Source organism: Heterocephalus glaber, unplaced genomic scaffold (assembly GCF_053883595.1).
Source record: "Heterocephalus glaber isolate CG9 unplaced genomic scaffold, H.glaber_assembly_v1.0 deba00001461, whole genome shotgun sequence".
Lineage (NCBI taxonomy): Eukaryota > Metazoa > Chordata > Mammalia > Rodentia > Bathyergidae > Heterocephalus > Heterocephalus glaber.
The window spans coordinates 28677800-28698357 of NW_028258308.1; the positions used below are offsets into that span (position 1 = coordinate 28677800).

General features: G+C 36.2%; 1 protein-coding gene across 4 annotated transcripts in view; it reads left to right on the forward strand.

Moving 5' to 3' along the window:
* Dlc1 (DLC1 Rho GTPase activating protein) overlaps positions 1 to 20558 on the forward strand; it is a 404145-nt gene that overhangs the window by 340881 nt on the left and 42706 nt on the right. The window lies entirely within an intron of this gene.

Genomic DNA, 20558 nt, shown 5'->3' on the forward strand with positions numbered 1-20558 from the left:
TTAGTTTAGCACAATTGTTTCTAAATTAAATTGTAAACTGGTGCCTTCATGAAGAGCAAATGTGTTGCAAAAAATGTCTCTTTTGTTTAATACATTCCTTTTAATAGAACAATGAACAAGTTTAACTAAATAAATGTGTCTTCCATAAACAAAGAGTGTGCTTAACAAAAGTTAAATTCACAATTACCTCCTCTTGATGAGGTGGGGTGATTGGATGGGAACTCTACAGATCTACTATGGTTAAAAATACGAAAGACTTTTTATATAACATACATATGAACCAATAAAAATGTGACCTCTTGGCATGTATTAAAAAAAAAAAGATATCTTGGGTTTCTTTCAGTGAAATATTTGAAGGCTTTAAATTTTTAAACAAAGCCCAGCTGGGCTGTATGCACAAGTTCTAAACCCTGAAATATTCCCATGATATCTAGTTTCAAAGAATTCTACTACTGTAAACTAGTGAGTAAACTGCACAGTAAGAGACGTTTTCTCTGTTAAAGTTTACTTTGTTATGAAGCATTACATGTGATAAATAAAAATCAAGAGGAGAAATGTAAATTCTTCTGGTTGTAAAGGAATATATTTGTGATTCTAAATATAATAACAATTATAAAAGCTAAATTCCCACTCAGAATGTGGAAGGTATCCCAGAGAATTTCCAAGAATATACATTTTGGTAGAATTTACATGTAGCCACATTGTTAGGATTTAAACTCTGAAGCTCTGGGCAGCATTATTGAAGACCTCCTCCCCTTTTCACCACTTCTTCCAGGTAATATATTCATTATTTTTGTGAAGGGACAGCTTAACCCTTCTGGGCTCAGTTTTCTAGGATTAGGCTAGTCTATTATTTGAAAGTCAATAAATAGCTATGTGGTGATTACCCATGCTTTGTTATTTTTCAAACACTAAATTACCTTTAATCACTACCCCCTTTCTTTTTTTTTCTTTTTAAAAAATTTTTATTACTCTACTTATTCCTATTGTTTCCTCCAGAGCTAACTATTAGCAGACTCTCTCTTGCAAAAACATGTTTTGTTTTGTTTTTTTCTGGTGATGAATTTTCTTCTTTTCCCAGATCACTTTAAGACTTTAAGGCTTAATTTCACTTTCCACTTTTGCACTTTCTCTAACCCCACCTCTTCCAATTGCCTAAGAGGTTTTTTTTTTTTTCTTCTTTTCATCACCAAAGATTCCTTGAGTTCTTAATGCCTTAGTGTTTCAGACCTGTTCTTTTATACCAAAAGGGGAAAGGATAGTCTCATTGGGTAACTGGTTTTGATGTGTAAGTTACAGTACATGAAAGTAAGCATCCTGTCTCCCATGACTTAAGTGAGTTTGCAAGGTCAGTGTGACATGCATGACAAGTTCCAAGGAGACCTCAGTACGTCAGACTCAAGGCTCTGTGTGAAGAAAATCCACACAATTGTTTATGCTTCCTATCTAGGAATCAGATTCCAGTCATTTCAGTTAATCCTGGCATTATAGTCTAAACTTCATCTCTGGAAAAAAAAAATTGTTCCTTCTCAAAGGCAATAGAAGGCAACTATCATTTCTGTTCTGAATGTATCCTCTGAAAATAGAAATACCTTAATGAGGTTTCACTTTCAAAGGAGCAGAGCATCTGGCTGCTCCTGGGTTAATCTTCAGACATTGGCTGGGTCCTATCTAGGGATGCTCTGAGTAAGCTCATGGTCTCCAGCCCTGATTCTTTTTTTTGGTACTGAGAATCGAACTCACAACCTTGTGCTTGCAAGGCAGACAAGGTGCCCCGAGCCAAGTCCCCGGCCCTCCAGCCCTGATTCTTTAGCTGCAAACAAGCTCTTTAGCTAGATCAGATACAAGGACATTTGGACTCTTCATAACCTTTCATACTGGAGCTTGTAAATATAGGAACCCACCCTTCCCTTCCAACCAGCAACTATGGTAAAAGCTTGAAGTAAGGGACAGGAAGTGTGTGAATACACAGCCCACCAGTGACTCAAGAGTTAGAATTACCAAGAGAAAATACTTGATGAGTTTCTCTAGGTTTTGGTAGGAAGACAAGCGTTTTCCTCTGGGGCATCTCAGAGTAGAACAATGTAAGGCAAAGTCAGAGGTGATATGTAAAAAGCATCTGGCCATCCAGTGCACTCTAACCTCATGACCTTATGATCATTTGACACAGCAGGAAGAAATTCAGGACAAAACAAACCTATGTCCTCAGTATCCCTCAATATTCACTGTGTGACTATAACTTGGAGCATGGGGGAGGGTAGCTACCACTGATGGTAGGAAGTTGTTCTAGGATGGAACTTGGGGGAAAAATGGGGAGGTAACAATAAACTTAACAATATATTAACTGAAGTTAACTTTCTAATAGAAAAAAATAGTGCTATATTTTAGAGATCATTAATCTTGAACACTATATCCACATCTTTGCTAGAGTGGGGCTCCTTGCTGATTGAGCAACACAACAAAAAAACCTCACATCTACCTCAAATTTTTAGTCAATGAAGAAGAAATGCTACATTCAGAACAAATCCAGAGAGCATGTTATAGACATCCAAAAACCCACAACTCAGAATGAAAAATGAAATAGATTTAGCCTCTAGTTCATCTATTTAAAAATAGTTCACTAAAAATATTTAACGTTATTTCATTAAAAAAAAAAATAGGTTTCTCGTTCCATGTTAGGGGCTTTCTTTTCTACCAAAGCCTATAGTGAATATATTCAGTTAAGGTTACTACCAGCATTCAGCTCTGGGTTCTTTTATTCCTCATGTGAATTATTAAATAAGATCTTTATTAAGTTTACATCATTAAATGATATTTATCAGCATATCTCAGATTGAAAGTAATTCAAAATTTGCAAGATTTGAAACAATTCAAAATTTGGAAGATGGGGTCTTCCAAATTACAAATTAATAAAATAATCAACATGATTTATGATGTATGGAGACGTGTAGAACAAATATTAAAATGTTTTAAATTTTATTTAAAAACATTTATCTTAATATTTTAACTTCTGAGATGTTGAAAATACCTATTTTGTGCACATGCTTTTTCCGTAAAATACAGATTTACATCAGAGTTTTAGCCTAAAAATTATAAAGTAGGACATTCACTGTAATATTTAAGATTCTAAGACTAAAATTTTGATGTCCAACCATATAGTCTTTTCCTTTTGTATGCTTTTTGGTAAACGGGATTTTGTCATGTGCTCAACTGCATAGTATACAGGCACCAGGATATTCACTAAAGCAAGTTAGTAGCAGTAAAAAAGTGGATGTGAATAGAAGCCCATCAAAAGAACACTAGCTAAATTATTAGGGTAGATCCAGATATTAGAATTCTATGCAAACATTAAAAGAAAGTCAATATATCTATACACACTGAGGTGGAAGAATATTAGTTTAAAAAAGAAAGTTGCAAGAATAGTCTACATGGAAATTCATGAATACAAAGAACAAGGAGATACACAAACACATGCACACATATACACACATAACAGAAAGAACATATAGATTATACAAATACTTGCATGGAAGATGATTTGAATAACCACACTACCTCTACAGAAGGAGGTGTTTCACTTTTAAGTTCAATCAATTCTATATTATTTGATTTTTAAATGTAAGTATGTATTACATTTAGAAGTTTTTTAAATTTGCAAAAATTAGTGATTGACACAGTAGGGTCTCCTTATCTACATATCAAAATATTAATAGTGCCTATTTCTATGTAGAAGACTGAGTGGTTTTTCTATTTTTTTCTTTCTTGATCATCTGTATCAACTACTTTTCCTGTACTAGATGTGTGTGACTATGCAGTGAAGAACAAATTTTAAAAAAATTTTTAAAGCAGAGAATAGAACATTCCCAGGAGAAGAAAAAAATGTGCAGATCTAACAAGTTGGAAAGGAATACACCTCAAAAAGTATAGTGGTCAAAATTGTTAACAGTTATATAACTAAGTCATAAGCTTAAAATGAGTTTCTTCACAAACTCCCCAAAACAAAAATGGCAACCACTTTTCAGATAATTGACAAAGTTCCAGAAAATTGCATAAGTCCATTTTTAAGCCTAAAGAAAACACAGCATTCATTATATGAGTATTCACAATTAGAGTTTCACAAACTGGCAATGATTCAATGTATTTCTACAAAATACTTCAATATTCTATGGAAATGAAAACCATCACATCCTTTACTGAGAATAATATATAACTTCACAAAAACAAAGATGCTTTACTTAAAATTTGTGATAACACTGAAAGTAACTAAATATACTGAGTCATTCCTTATGATTCTACATTTATAAACTTAGAATTATTGAATTCTCTCCAAAAACTTTTCAGATGAGCTCCCAAAAATGATTTGTATCTATTATAAAAAGCACACAGACTTGTCAGTTCTGGTAGCTAGTGTCTCCTGTGCCATTTCAGAACACTTCTCTGATGGATCAAGGTATGCAAACTTTGGAAGATGTGGTATTGTTGTTACTTTTTTAGATTTCTCTACAGAATCAGGCCTGCCCCCAAAATATACCTCAACATTCTAGTGAAGTTGAACATTCAAAGCAATCTTGAGACTGTATTTGGTAAATCTGGAGCAAACATCCATACTGTTCAATTAAGAAGAAACTATACAAAGTAGGAAATATATAATATTGAGTAAAACAAGACACAAGATGGTTGCATGCTTTGAGGATAGCAATGTGTGTTCTTCAGGACCAAGTCTGAATGCTATTGGTATTATCCACCACACACACACACACACACACACACACACACACACACACACAGAGGCATGCACACACATAAGCACAGTTAAAGTAACAGTACCAGATGACAAATGCAAAGAGCATAAGATTTAAAAGGTACACTTTCATATAGAATAAAAAGTAAGTCTCCCAATTCCTGCCTCTAGTCATCCTGGCTTTTTTCAGGTCATTTTATATTTTTATACCTTTGATACATTTGAAAAATTCTTTGGTGTGAAGAGTAGGCTAGAGATCAACTCTATTTCCAACCATCTAACCAGGTGTCTCAACTTCAGATATCGAATAACCATCCATCTATTCCTCTGTGGATATACAGTGGTACATTTAATACATTCTTGTATCAGACTCAATCTGTACACTCTCTGTTAAGTTCCTCTGATTTGAAACCACAGATAGTGCTTACTTGGACACATAGACTCTAGAGCCTATATCCCTGGGTTTGAATCTCAATTCTACTGTTTACTTGCTGCAGGACCTTAAGCAGGTTGTTTAAACTCTATCTAAAAAAACTAAATTTCTCATCTATAAAATGGTATGTTAATAATCACAAGATTATTTGGAGGACGGGGATGTAGCTCAGTGGCACCACACCTCCCTGGTAAGTGCAAGGTCCTGAGTTCAATCCCCAGCACTGGGAAAAAAAAAAAAAGATTATTTGGGGGACTAAACTATTTAACAGATCAAAATACTCTGAAAGTATGTGACATAGATAGCACTCAACATGCTAATGATCATTATTCTTTTTTGAAGGGGGGAACCAGGGATCGAACTCAGGACCTTGCACTTATGAGGCAGGTGTGGGCACCACTAAGCTAAATCCCCAGCCCCTAATGATCATTACTCTTGAAACAGACTATTAGTGTTTTCATGGATATTTCTTTAGACTGACATCAATTGAGAAAAAATTAACATTGTCAATACTAAGTCTTCCCATGTCAATATCTTGTATTTTTTGTGTATTCAGATCCTCTTTATGTTTTTCTTTTTCATTTTATCGGGTCCACTTTCTTCAAATATCTTTCCTCAGATCATTACTCATTTTTTAGGGATTCACATTCTCCTCTCTATAATTCACCTTCCCCAGATGTTTCATCATGGTATGTTTCCAACTCCCCATAGTTCCTGTTTATTGTGTCCCAACTACATCGCTCCATCTTTAGACAGCTCTTACCAACGCACTTAACTGAGGACCTTGACTACAGCCTGTCCCTGATAGAATATAGGAAGTTGTTGCATTTCTTTAAAATAATTAGGATTCTGTACTACTTATATAGGCTCATGAATTTTTAAGGTTGTTTCTCCAGTGAAAGAATTCTCTGTTGAAATATTCTGGATGTAAATTCTAGGTTTGTAAAAACCATCTGATGTAATCAGATCCTTCAATGACATTTTATGCTTCGGTCCTTTATCTGAGTTTTTGTTTCATGCACATTAAACTATTGCTGAAAAGCATAGGTCCTTTAAAGTTCAGCAGGAAAATGTTTATAAAGATCCAAGCCTGAGTTAAAGACAAAGCTATAGCCAGAGGCTTGGTTTCCTGAGAAAGGAGTCCCCACTAATCTGTCATGCTTCTGTCTAAGAGGATATTAAAACCATCTCAGGCTTCTGTGTTTACAGCCAGTCATGTGTCTCACAATCCCTGTCTGTGCCAGTGAGTCACATGATCAGGGCTACACACCATGGCTCTTCCATGGCTCCTTGTTAAGTGCAATATAAGGAGTAATTAGAGTATCAGAGACAAAGGAAAAAAGAGAGACAATGAAACCCTTATTATTACTTACCATCCTCCCAATTGGTTTAATGTGATCAGGAGAAAAAAAATACACCTTTAAAGGAATGATCAAGCCATATAATTCTTAGCCTCTGTCAGCTCTCTTGGTTATGACTCCTCAATTACGTCAAATGAATTTTAAAGGAAAACACTCCCCAAATTTCTATCTTATAGAAGAAAATTTTTTAACAATAGATAGATGTAGCTGGATGTGTTAATACAGTCCAAGCTACTCAGGAGGCAGAGGTAGGAGAATCACTCAAGCTCAGCAGTTCAAAACCAGCCTGAGCAAAATCCTGAAATTCCCATCTCTTTTTAAAAAATTATAAATAGATAAATACAATATGAGAAGTCATCAAGCCTCCCCTGATCCAACACATAGTCTTGTCTTTCTTCTCCACTTCTTTTAAGCTGCCTTAGGCAATTGAGGAAAAATGTATTTACACACACACACACACACACACACTCTCTCTCTCTCTCTCTTTTACACTTATACATCGAGACCATAAAAGATACTCAACTGATGTTGGTCTTGTGGACAATACAACACCTTCAGAAACAAATGGTTGATTTAATACTGGCCAAGAGTTGAAAGATCTTAGGAAATGCCTACTATAGCTCTGGGGAGAGGTCTTTAATAAAAATAAATGCTTTTGTCACGAGCAGAATGGAGTCTGTCTTCTACATTTGGAGAGAATTTGCCTTGGCAAGTCTTCCCAAATCTCTTGCAAACAAGAGGCCTAATGACCCCAGGGACTGTTCATGGAGCCTTTCATCCCCAAATCACCTGTTTTATCAGCCCTAGTCAATGGGAACTAATGTTTGTTTTTAACTGTACATTCCTTCCTATGTACAAATGTTCTTCCAACTGGTGATAAGGCTGGCCTCATACACATGATCTCTTTGCCTTTCTGCAGTTGGGAGAAAAAGTAAGGAACTATAAAAGAGAACCTGAGAAATATTCATGTTGCCCATGTGTGGCCAGGAAGAATAAAGGTACACATAGAGCTGGGTAGAGCCACAAAGAAGGACCAGAGCAGAATATGTAGACTGCAGTAAGGAGGAGATGAAGAGAGGATAAATATTAAATCTTCACATCCAGACAATGAGCAGGGCATTGCTTCCATAAAGGGGTGTTGAACAAGAAAAGAAGTCGAGTCAGAGCATTCATTCCTGCAAATGAAAGAGATGGTTTCATTGCCAGTTCTGGGAACAGGGAATGAGGAGATGATTAATGCTAAGGATACAATGAAGTAGCAGAGTTGCTGTTTTGGAGTCTGGGAGAAATTAAAGGAAAAAATAGTATTCGTATATGTTGTGAACAAGAAACTAGGAAAAAAACCTTTGATTCTGGGATGGGATTTGAACTAAGAAGTGCAATGGAGAGGCTCTAAAAATTGACTTGACTTATGTTGTGTCAGGTTAACAGCACTGAGATTGAGCTTCCTGGGTTGTGGTTTTGCTGAAAGATTTCCAATTAGTATCATGAAAATATTACCACCCCATTACTGGTCAACTAGGTGTTTGCATTCTAAGAAACACTTGAAAGAGAAGTGAGAGCATAGAGCCAAGAAGCTCTAGGTGAAGCCTTTAGAAAAAAAAAAACCCTTAAGACTTAAGTTACTGAGGAAGAAGTAACAGCATGTCTGTGTCTCATTTGTATACCACACACATATATACTTAGGATTTAGTTCTTCTCCCTGCAGGCCCTGCTTATCTATTAGTAGACTAGAAACCAGAATTTCTTGGCCTACTTTCTCAGACCCAACTTTCTCAGTCACAGTATGTAGGTGAGCACAGTACCTTCAAATCTTAGCCCCACTGCATTAGATTTGACTTATTACACATGTAGTTTTCAGGTCAGGGCTCATGGTTGTCCATAACAGCAGAATGTGCAGATTAGCATGCTTGACATCAGTCAGAAGATCTGGAAATCAGTATGAAAGAACTTCCTTTTCTGATTTTAAAATTGGAGATTGATGATAGAAAGAATCAAAGTGCTTGATGTAGAATAATTTGGGTCCCGAAGCTGTTAATACAGAGAAGCATTAAATTAATTTTGAAAAGGGGAAAAAGAAATCCACGCATACTAATTTAGGGAAGCTGGCTGGGGCTCCATTTGTCCTTCTTCAGTTTTCTGCTGGAGATGTATTTAGGTCAGAGTTTTGGGTTAGATCCCTCACTTCTCCAGGAGACCACACTTGTGTTAAGAAACTGGGTTCTAAGGGAGACTCTAAGTGATTTAACTGGTATGTCCAGCTTCTGTTATGGCCTAGTGAAGAAAAAATTTAACTGAAGTATGCTTCCTAGATACCGGCATGCAAAACACACCAGACAAATGAAGAAATAAAGAGTAAATTGTGAACTGATTGGTTACATATAACACTCTTTTGGGGATGCTGACAGAAGATTTTGTCTTTATCTTGCTCAAATTTAGATTAATTATCCTAGAGAAGTTTTGTTTTGTTTGTTTGTTTTTTGTACCAGGGATTGAACTCGGGTCCTTGCGCTTGAGCAGCAGGCGGCGAAACCACTGAGCTAAATGCCCAGCCCGTATCCTAGAGAGGTTTAAATGTTATATTACATCAATCAGCACTCTTTTATTCTTTCTCAATTCCAAGCAGATTCCAAAGCATTGTTTAGAAGCAGTGCAATATCAGGGCCCAGTCAAGTCAAAAGTATCCAGAAATGTTGTGTGTCTAGATTAAATTTCCTGGTTTGTTTTTCCCTCCATCGTAAACCTTTCCACAACCTTACCTCGGAGTTCGTTCTCCCAACTTTAACCATTCTAATAGCATAAGCAATACTAATAATGAAACTTTTTTTAAAATATGGAACTGAAATAAATATGGAAGGCCCATCTCTTAGAACCCATGTAATAAAACTAGAGTCAACATTAACGATAGAAAATAGATGTTCCTTTACAGAAATAAGTTATTATAACTACTATTATCATTGTTTCCCTCTAATGATCTTACTAGCTTTGATGATGTATAAAGGAAGAAATAAGAGAGATTGGGGGATTATTTTAAATAATTTATACATTTGGATATTAGAAAGTCAGTAAGGGGGCTGGGGATTTAGCTCAGTGATTCTGCCGCCTGCCTTGCAAGTGCAAGGTCCCAAGTTCAATCCTGGACACCAAAAAAAAGAAAAAAGTCAGTAGGTACCACTTTTAGTATCACTAGTTCATTAGTTTGGAACTGTTTAGTAAGAACACTGCCACAGAGGATAACTAACAATGATTTTAAAATGAGAAAAAGTCTTTTAAAGACATAAGTAACATTGCAGTGTAATATAACTGAGACTGCAAATATTACAGTGTATTTAAAGAGTCCACAGCATGTAAGTCTTGAGACATAATAATACAATACTTGCTAATTCATCATACAACTGAAGAACCAGAATATTCTTTTTCCTATTAAAGCTCCCCAGGTGCTCTTCCCCGGTGAGTCTCTGTGTCTTTCCCCACAGAAAATCACAACCTTTGATGTTGAATTTATTGTTCCATTCCTATTGTATTAATTTTTCACCTTGGGTATCAGTCACCTCATGGACTTTCAGCGTACAGCTGGCTCCAAGGCAGAAACATCATGGCAGAAGGGAATAGCAAAGCAAAGCTGCTCTGTTCTTGTTGGGTGGAAAGCAGAGCAGGGGAACAGTGCCAGAGAGGAAGGGTGCAGGGACCAGAGACAGCACTGTATGATCGACCCAGAAGCACCCAGAAAGAAGCGTGCTTTACCGATGTGTTGGGCATCTCTGAAGTCAATCCAGGTGTCAGTCCACCTAACTGTCACATCATGTAAGCACTTTGCTTTTAATTTTGATATTTCACCCAACATAGTTTCAAAGATTTATCCATGTTGTTGCCTATAGCTCTAGCTCACTTATTTTCTCTGCTATGTAGTGCTCTATTCTATAAATATGCTGTTTTTAAGATCTGTTGTGCAGCTAATGGAATTGGATTATTTCTAGTTTTTCCTAACATAATGCTCTGTATATATTATTTGGTTTTCTGGATGTATATGTACAAGGGTTTACCTAGGGTACCCTCTCTACGTCAGAGCAGAGTTGCTGGGTCATGCCATTGCCAATGCTTAGCTTTAAAATGAATGTAAAATTGTTTTCCTGAGTGGTTGAACCAATATAAAAGTCTGCCAGCAATTGATAAGAATTTTCATCATTGAGAGCTTGGCATTTTTAATGGTAAATTTAGTATATATAAAATAGTAACAAATTATAGTCTCGATTTGCATTTTTCTGATTACTAATGAGTTTGAGCATTTGCCATGTTATTCACCATTCTTCCCATGCCTGTTCATATCTTTAATTTAATGTTATTATATTAATTTTGCTTATTAATTTTACTTATATTAATTTCATTATATTTTATTAATTTACTTATATTAATTTATTTGTTTATTTATATTTATTATTTGTTGATTTATTATTGTGTTGTTAATTTAGTATTTGTTTACTTATATTAATTTTTATTAATTTACTTATATTAATTTTACTTATAATTTTCCAATTTTTATTCTTTTCTGTACTTTTTCTAAACTGGGTACACAATTACTTTTAGCATTTCTTGTTTGCTAATATAAGCAATGAAGCTTATATATCTCATCAAATATTGGATTCCACTGAAATTCACAAGTTTAAAAATGCAATATTGTCATTCTCCTTCCATATGTTAATTTTTAGTAGGATTCTCCAATAACCATGAGACATTTGGTAATGTTTCAAATTATAAATAAAAGTATTATCATCTATATTGCTCCTGTTGGTTTCTGATTTTATTGCATTTTAATCAGACTGTGGATGTCCTGGTTATCTGTTTCTACATAACAAACTGCCTCAGGAAAATGGCTTCAAACAATAATAATCACTTATTTGCTTATGGATCTGAGTGTTGACTGGACACAGCTGGTCAGTTCTTCCTCAGAGTCTGTATTGGTCAGGGTTTGCTGGAGAAGCAGAACCAGTAGGAGAGATAGAAGATAACTGATAGACAGACAGACAGAATTAATTTGTTATGGGAATTGGCTGACTTGATCATAAGGCTGACAATTCCCACAATATACCATCTGCAAAATGGCAAATCAGGAAACCTGGTAGTCTGCCTCAGCCTAAGTCCAAAGACCTTAAAACTAGGAGAGCCACTGGTATAATTCTCAGTGCCAGGTTGAAGGTTTGAGAGTCTGGGGCCCACTGGTGTAAGTCCCAGGTTGCCAAAGCTAGAGAAGCTGAGGTTCTGATGTGAAGGGGGAGGAGAAGATAGATGTTGCTGCTCCAGAAGGGAGATCAGCTTGGCTTTTCTCTTCCTTTTGTTCATCTGAGCTCTCAACTGCCTGCTCTCACTGAATGAGGGTGGATCTTCCTTGCCCATTCCATTGATTCAAATGTTAACTCTTGCAGAAGTAATTCACAGACATACCTGGGAAGAATGCTTTACCAGCTATCAGGTCAATCCTTAACCCAGTCCAGTGGATACTTAACTTACCCATCATAGGATCTCAATGGCAGCTGAGTCAGATGATGGCTGGGGTTAGGGAGTCTCAGAGACTTCTCCTTTCACATGTGCTTGGGCTGAAAAAACTCACAACTGTGTGCTGAAAGAGCTGGAGCTCTTCTGCACATTCTCTCTGAGGCTTTTCCATTTGATCTCTCCAAATAAGGGGCTCAAGATAACTAAACTTACATGACAGCTTAAGACTTGAGAGTGATTATACCAAGAAAAACTCACTAAAACTACATGACCTTTCCTAGCTTACCTTGGAAGTAATGCAGGATCATTGTGCTACATTATGTTCATTAAAGGTCACAAAAAACCATTTGGGTTCAGAAGGAGAGGACAGTACTCCATCTGTTGATGAGAAGATTCCCAGAGATTTTGTGGAAATGTTTTAAAACCATCACAGTTGCTGCTATGATATCACTTCTCTGAAGTTGGTTGAGATTTGCTTTATGGCTTAGTAAAGTGCTTTTATTTTGGTTTCTTTTTTATTTTCTCAATATTGCAGCATTAATAATGGATATATTCTCATTAATAAGTACAGTTATATCCATGTGATCATAAAACTTTTCTGTTTGGCTTTTTCTGTCTAATAGATACAGAATTGTGAGAAGTCTATCGAAATCTCTCACCAATGTGATGCTTGTCAATCTTTCTAATTTTTGCTTTTTAAAATTTAAAACTCTTTTGTTATGGGCACACAGATTCAGAATACTTTTATTTTCTTGTTAAATGAACTTTGTAGTGTTTCATAGTAATTCCTTTGTCACTTACAGTCTTTCGTGAATTAGTCTTTCATTTCTGATATCTATGTAACTATTCTAATTTTCTTTTCTTTAGTTTATTTACTTCTTATGTCTTTTACTTCCAATCTTTCATATAGTAATATATTTATATAGCTCACATAAATCATATATAGCTAGGCTTTTATTTTTATTGATTCAGACATCTGTAGAATTCAGTTATCAAATTTGTTGGGCTTTTCTAATCTCTTGCTATGTTTATTGCTGTTTATATACTTGCTTGTAAGCCCATCAAAATGATGGCAACAACCAAGATGAAAATAGTTGTTTGATCATCAACAGAACATTTGTGTAAGAGAGGTCCAATCTAGTCCTGTCTCTACTGAGAAATCCTCAAATATTAGTCTTTCACAATTCATGGGTCAATTTTTTAGCTGAGTGCTGTGATGCAGCTACTCTAGAGGCTGAGGTAGGAGGGTCCCAGGTTCCAGGCCAGCCTGGGCAACTTGGTCAGATCCTAATTGGAATAAAAAAAAAAAAAAAAATTGGGGATTGATCAGTGGTAGAGCCCTTGCCTAGCACATGTGAGGCCCTAGGTTCAATCGCCAGTATAAGTACCATTTGTTGTCCTGCAGCTTCCCTAAAATACAGCTTAATTCAAATGAAGTAGTAAGAGATAATTGAGTGAGTGAGTTATATATGAAAAGCCAAACTTGGGGATGTAGTGCAGCTCTGTTCTCCTGTTGACGATTAAAGCAAGTTAATGATCTGGAGCTGTGTAGGGGTTTCCAGAAACAACACTGTAATGACCAACATGCTGTAGTTAGCAACTAAGAAAGGGAACTGTTTATAATTTTCAAGCAGTTGTCCAAACCCATCCTGCAGTATCTTTATTTTAGAACCAATTCACCATAAAGAAAGAGTAACATATTGTATTTTTTCCTTCTATTTTCACTGGGATTTTTTTGGTACCAGGGATCGAACTCAGGTCCTCGCACTTGCGCAGCAGGCAGCGAAACTACTGAGCTAAATCCCCAGCCCGAGTAACATATCGTAGTTCAAAGGAACACAGATCATCTCCTTAGGGCAAACAAAATTATGATGGACAATTTTATTTGGCAATGATATCTAGATATTGTTTTTAAAAGTCAGAGTTTGTGGGCAACTATCTAAACTGCTCTTGTAAGCAAGACTGTAGAGAGCCAAACTAAAAATGTGTCTTTACTTACAAGGTGAATGGTTAAAAATGACTATCTCAGTATTGTACTTAGTTCTTTAAAAACTTACAGATGTCCCATTATTTATTTACAGGTAGGTGCACGCACATGTACACACAGACATTGCACTTATGGAAAAATTAAAAGTCAGAAAGTTTCTCAAAAACTTAGTGCCCCTATGTCTTCAATTTATTCTTTGATTCTGACTTTTAGCCGTAGGCCCTGGTGGCCATGTATATGTGATACTGAGGGAAATGGAAAAAATAAAATAAGATAGCTAGAATTGTTTTTGAGTACATAATACATATGTAATTTAAAATAAAGCAAAAAAAATCCCAGACATTAAATGACTTTGTTTTGTAAATGGATTTTGTGTTTTGGCATTTCTAGTTTCAAACTATGCAGAGAATATTACTTAAGTAAATTCCTAGTTAATAATTTAAAAGAACTAAGATCTTCAAATGTTCTCTGAAGATTAATTTTTAAAATCTTGAATTCATAAGCTGGAAAGTAAAAATATTTTTATACTAAGTGACAAATGGCCAATATCTTGACTATGTGCATAATACTTATAAAGTTAAAAAGGAAAGACAGTGGTCCATCAAAAAGCTATAGGAATAAGTAGATATAAGCTAGGCAGAAAAGACTGGAATAGTCAAATCTCTAAAGGCTAAGAGTAGACTTGTTGTTACAAGGGGCTGTTGTAGGAGAATAGGGAGTTATTAGATACAGACCTTCAGTTTGGGATGACAAAGATATGTTGGAGATGGATAGTGGTAAAGACCACACAACATTGTGATTGCAATGAATGCTGATGAGCCCCTCACTTAAATATGGTTAAGATGGTAAATTATATGTTAGGATATTTTACTATAAAAATATTCAACCAGTTTGGTACTTAAACAAATGTAAACAATAATGAAATGTGATATTTTTGTTTATCAAATTAGCAATAGAAATTTAAATTATATTGCCCACAATACTGAACGTTAAGGGAAATTGGTACATTAAAAATGTGGTGAAAAATATAAAAAAAATAAACTTTCTGATATATATATATTATATATAACATATAAAGTATTATATAATATATAATATATGCATCTATTATATATATTACATATATAAATGTACATACCTATTTAAATATTATATACAGCTATATGTATCCCTTGACCTTTCAATTCAAAGTAAGTGAACTTGATTAAGGAAATTATCATTCTTGTTCTTTAAATATGTGGATTACGTAAGAATGCCCGTTAAAGAAAAAATGGTGAATAAATAAAAGCTCAACATTCATCAATTAATGGCATGTCCATTAGATGAATATAATGCAACTGTAATAAATCATATTCTCTAGCTATATTAAGTGAAATAAAATATTACATTCTATATATATAAATAATTTCAATTTTGTATGACTGGGAGGCTAGACATGCAAATGTAATACATTAATAATTATTTCTGGTAGTCTAATGATGAGGTTTTATTTTATAAAATTTAAATAATAAGAAAACAAAAGATTAAATATTATTAGTTCTTACAAAATAACATTGTCTATGGTCCCCTATGAATGAATTATGTGTTGCCAGTTCAAAAAGAGCTACTAAATCTAAGGATAATAGCAGAAGAGACAAAGAATCAAAGCATGCCCTTTAAATTGGTTAATTTGGTGGGAAAGTAACCTAATTGCTTTCATGGAGTCAAAAATAATCAAAACTTGTTTACTTTCCATTTGCTTGGTTTTTGGGTAGTCAGAGGCTACCTGAAAGAATCAAGTTGTCACTGGCAAAGGTCAAATGGAAATGGAGCTGTGGTAGAGGCTTGATGGATCCAGCACTCCTGGGTTCTCGTCTTTTCTGCCATTTTTACCAGTGAATCCTTGGGCTAACCCACGTCTGAGTCTTTAGGTGAACTAGACTTTAAAAGGAAATTCTACCATGAATACTGTAAACACCACCGTGAGAATTCAGCATGTTCAAACCCACTTCCTGACTTGGACAGAGCCATATCTCCCTATTTTCTGCCCAACTGCTTTCTCCTTCCAGCCCAGGCCCCAGGGCCAATCCTTCGTGTGTTTTTGTTTCACACACAACACACTCCCTTTTCTACAATTTAATGAGTATCTGTCGAATGAATGTACAATGCCAGGTTCATGTATATTTGGGGTTTAAATGATTAACCAGAAAGTAGATTTATATCATTTTTGTTGTACAGGCTCTCTGTCCCTTATTAAAAATATTTCTGGGAGATTAGATTTACCTTCCAGATATTTTGAACTAAATTATTCAAATGTTATAGTCAAAAAGGTCTAACTGAACCAGAGAGCTACTTCAGGTAAAATTAAAAGAGGATGCATTTTAAGGAGGGGCAGAGGGGTTGAAGGGAGGGCAGGGGAATAGGGAAAAAAGTACTATCCAATATAGGTTACATAAAGGTGCAAATTCCCAATGATGAATGTCATTATATTGTATACCTAAAATGTACCAAAAAAATTAATAATATAAAAAATAATTTTAACAGATAATACACACACACACACACACACACACAAAGAGGATGCATTTATTTCACTGTGTACACCTTCTCTTCTTCCTCCATCCTATACTTCTAGCACCTGGGTATGTGAAAGCTTCTGAAAAGACTAAATATCAGTTAAAGTAAAGAGTGGGGAGAACTTGGACTAGGGTCACTGTAGTTATAAATAATGGATGATTGAAGCACATCCATTCAATCTCAACTTTAATTATTTTCCTTAATTAAATACTGTTCAACATTATTTTCAAAACTTTTTTCTTTGTCATTACAAATCAAATTTATTTTCTCCAGTAATTTCACAATGGTCCACTGAACACAAATTATATTACATTTTCCAAGTGCAGCAGAGTCTTTTAGTTCCTAGGGGAGAGAATGAAACTTCCAGAGATTGCTTGGCCCATATCACTAAAGCAGAGGTTTAAATTGATTGCCCTAGGGCTAAATTAAGCCCAAAATTGAAATGATTTGGAATGGGTTTAATTTTTTTTTTAAAGATTAGTTGCCAACATCTAAAATTTGGGAGATTTGATTTTTTTAAAAAAAATATAGAAATGGGGCTGGAGGTGTAACTCAGTGGTACAGCACTTGCCTGGCATGGGAAGGGGTCTGAGTTCATTCTCCAGCACTGGAAAGAAAGAAAAGACGAAAGAGAGTGGGAGAGGGAAGAAAGAAGGAAAGAAAGGGAAAAAAAGAGAGGATGGGTGGAAGGAGGGACTTTTGCAAAAGAGAAGCTCAGCATATTGGGATTGTTATGTCCCCATATGCCAGCAGGCAAGTTCCTACAGGGCAGCTGTCTTCTTGGGGGTGGTTCCTGGGCTCCCCAGTTCTCACCATCCACATGACCTGCTTTACTCAACCAGTATCACATGCCTGAGCACCTTTAAGTTTTGTTTTAATGCATTATGGCAGAAAAAAATGTAAGAAATTGTCCTTGGACACCATCGGTAACATCTAATTTCAACCATTAAAATAGGGTAAGAACCAAACAGAGGAAAGAGTAGCTTCCTTCATCACAGAGCCTTTGGCCCCGCAGGTTAGCGGTTAGTTATGGGATCTTTTTTTTTTTTTTTTGGTAATATCATGGCTGAAAGTGAAAAAATCCTATTAGTATAAAATACTCCTGAGAATAACCTCCCTGCGTCTGATGCCCACACTGAGGGAGAAGACAGTACAGAGCCCTGTAGGAAGTCTTTTTAAAAAAACATCTGCCACAGAGAACAGATAACTAGTAACAATAACCACAAAGCCTGGTGTAATTTGCGATGGATTTTTATTCTCATGTACTGAAGAGCTTTCAGAGGATGGTGACTGCTGGCAGGGAAAGGGTTGCAGTGCAAAAATAACTCCTGTGTTTTAGAGTCCAGTGTTGAATACCAAAATCTCAGTCAGTGCAGATCAACTGACAAACTCAGTCTAATGTCAGCTACCTGTGACAGACAAACAAACCTCAGGTGATGAGTTGAAGGTTAAATGAAGAGGAAGGACTCTGAGGGGGCCTTGGGCCTTTCTTTCATCTAACTGGTAAACACCTCTGCTTGTCCACACTCCTAATGACCCTTTCTCCCCTGGTTTGTAAAGCCTGTTCAGATTCAGAGAGGTGAAAATCAAGGGCTTGCTTTGTATTGTTTTAACCTTCTATCTGGTCCTATTTAAATAGGAATTTCATGTTCTAGTTTAATGTGCCCACTGAATAGGAGAGTCAGCCCTCCCTATCTTCAGCTTCTTTGTCCATGGATTCAACCAACCACCAATCAAATATATTTGGGGAAAAAAATTATCTGTACCAAACACATGCAAAGTTTTTTTCTTGTTATTATTCCCTAAACAACCTGGTGTAACACAGCATTTATATTGTACTAGATATTATAATTAATCTAGAGATGATTTAAAGCCTGGGGGAAGATATCCACAGGTTACATGGAAACATTGCGCCATTTTATACAAGAGACTTGTGATTTGGGTATCCAACCGTGGTGGGGATGCAGGTCCTGGCACCTGTCTGTTGATGATGGAGGGACATTTGTATATCCTAGTAATAGGGGCTAACACTATTGAGTGCTGCTTAAGTGCCATCCATTTGTGTGCATTATCTCATCCAATCCTCATAAAAACTGCAGGAGATACACACTATTATAACCTCCCTATTTTAGAAGAAACAGAAGCATTCAAGGGCTAAACAACATGCTCCTCTCAAAGCTAGTAAGTGACCTGTCCCCAAAATCCCCTTTCAACCACTATTCCACTATGCCAGCCTTCAAAATATATTCTGTCCTTTTTTTAATGAGAATTAAAACTATGAAAGTTGGGATTTGGCCGTGGTCACAGGTTGTGCCAATAAACCAAAGAATGGAAGAAGACAAGATTCAGTAAAGGTCAAACGCAAACTGATGAATTACCAAGAAAAATGTTTTTGAAGTTATTAGTACTAAATTGTATTACGAACAATACATAATACAAACCTCCAGAGAGATTTAATAATATTAGGAAGATCCAGAGAAGGCAGCACCAATAATCAAGAAGACAGGAATGGGGCTTGAACAAGGAGAGGCAAAAAGGTCAGTGTGTTTTTATCCTGGAACATTAAGTGGGAATGGGTATATCACGGACCCCCACTCCTAGAAACATAACTAAAACCAGAATACTGCCTCACCTCTAAGGTGTATGTAAACAATAGCATTAAGAGCTTATTCTAAGAACTGGGATACTTTGGGAGAGATCCTTGGGATACCTATATTTTTAAGGTTTGAACTTCTAAGAAATAAAAGAAATTGAGTATGTTTCAGAGGCATGTGTTCCTAAGTGTGAAGTTTACTCTGTAGCCTGAAGCAGTCTTTTCAAAACACAGAGCTAATCAAGGAAGGCTTTCTTGCATTAAAAGTGGATTCTGTTTATCCCGGTGAAGAATTTTTAAAATCCTTAGCATAGTCATGCAGGGAACATCAAGTTGTTGTACTTAACTTTCCTGGCCTCCTCTGGAATCCAATTTCCCCTTGGTGGCAGTTGAGGGCATCTGACCTGGCCTCCAGTGTGTACACTTCAGGGGGCCAGGGTGGCTTCCTTGTTCAGGTCAGACCTCCACATCGCAGAACCCCGCACACCCTATTGCTTTCCCTACAGAGCTAGGAACTCCGGGCTGGCAGAGGCCAGACATGCCCTGGATTACCAGCAGCCCCAACAGTTGAACCAAAGTCGAGGGAAGACTCATCTGTAGAACGGAGGAACCCAGTGCTCTCCAGAGCTGAACCCTACTTTGGCTGAATTAGGGAGCAACGGGCGGTGTTAGCATTTTTATTTTGTTTTATTGAAAATATGAGGGCAAAGGGAATCTTTATTTGTAAATTAAGAGATGGCTAGGAAATCGATACATTTGAAGCTATGGTTAGGAGATTATTGTCTAATTTATATTTAGCCCTATTTAAGAACAAACTCTGATCTCAATTCCTCTATCCGCTCTCCTGCTTTGTATATCTTGCTTATTTTTTTTTTGTTTGTTTATTGTGCAGCTTTGCAACTAGGAAGCAAACGCCTGGAGGAAAGGGATGTTTGCCTCTTGCTTACTGCTTTATCTCCCAAACCTAAAAAAGCATTTGGCACAGGGCAAAAGCTCTTTTCTGTAACTGTTGGATGAATGAGTTTAGGTCCGATTTCCTTGCCCAGAGATAACAGGTTGAAAGCATCAAATTACTTCAAAGCAAATTTTCTTAAAATCCTGGTCGGGAATTTTTAAAGATCTCACTAGGATTGTATTCTACTGTGAATTTTTTAAATGAAGCTCCTTCGAATATGAGAAGCCTGAAAAAACTAAAAGTGCTTCAGAATCACCTGAGGGACTAGGGGGAGATTGCAGATTCTCACCATAAAGAGATTCTGAATCTGCATTCCCCGACCTGGCACAGAACAAGTCCAGGAGTTGGCGCTGAATTAGAGTCCAAGGCCACAGTCTGGAAGACACTAGCTGTGACTGTGCCCACCGTGGTGGTCTCGCAATATGTGCTGGATAAAGACTCA